Source organism: Mus pahari, chromosome 10 (assembly GCF_900095145.1).
Source record: "Mus pahari chromosome 10, PAHARI_EIJ_v1.1, whole genome shotgun sequence".
NCBI lineage: Eukaryota > Metazoa > Chordata > Mammalia > Rodentia > Muridae > Mus > Mus pahari.
In genome coordinates, this window is record NC_034599.1 from 41,400,048 (window position 1) to 41,401,255 (window position 1,208).

Here is a 1,208-nt window from a genome sequence, read left to right on the forward strand (position 1 = left end):
TCTCTCTCTCTCTCTCTCTCTCTCTCTCTCTCTCTCTCTCTCTCTCTCTTTTCCTTCCTTCCTTTCTTTCTTTTCTTTCCTGGTTGATTGATTGGTTGATTGATTGATTGATTGATTGATTTTTTTGAGACAGGGTTTCTCTGTGTAGCCCTGGCTGTCCTAGAACTCACCACACTGTAGACCAAGCTGGTCTCAAACTCAAAAATCTGCCTGCCTCTGCCTCCCAAGTCCTGGAGTTACAGGCATATACCATCACTGCCTTACTGCACGTAGTCTTAGGAGAGGGGCTAGACAGCAGAGATGGGGACGGTTAAGAGTAGGAGGTTCCTTCTACACAGCCATGGGGAAATCACTACCCCTGCTGGGTGAAGACCTTTCAGGATGGCTATTTTGTGGTCACCTATGATTCTGCTGGCCCTCCTCCCCCATTGCTTTGTAAATAAATCCAGTAAACTTATTGTTTCCACAGTGAACTTTGTAGTCACACATTGGTTTGTCAATGGACCTCAAGAGGAGGGGTAGATATTTATGTTTTTCCCAAGGAAGGAATTACAGCCACACACCCCAGACAGAGAACACACCCCCATTCAGCCATTGTTAATACTGTGATGAACTCAGCTGAACTCAGAGCCATCCCAGTCCCTGCCCCTTGTGCTTCTGACTGTGTATCTAGGAGGGGACACTGGTGGGCCACGTGGTAATTCTATGCTTAACTTTTCAAAAAGGTCTATTTGTCGACTTCTCTCTGTGTGTGCACGCACATAGGATGCAGCTATGTCACCTGTGTGCATGCATGGAGACCAGAAGAGGGCCTGTTGTTCCTCCTCTGTTACTGGCCACCTTTTCTGTTGAGGGAGGGTTACTTCCTGAACGTGGCCTCCCATTTTCTCAACTGTCCTGAAAGACAGCAAGCCCCAGGGATCCTTCTATCTTCACCCTACTGGAGCTGGAGACGTTAGCCTCTGTGGACACCCAGATTGTTACTTGAGTGCTAAGATTTGAACTCTGGGCTGGAGAGATGGCTCAGTGGTTAAGAGCACTGACTGCTCTTCCAGAGGTCCTGAGTTCAATTCCCAGGAACCACATGGTGGCTCACAACCATCTGTAATGGGATCTGATGCCCTCTTCTGTTATGTCTGAAGACAGCTACAGAGCACTCATATATATAAAATAAATAAATATTTTTTAAAAATTAAAAAAAAAATCGA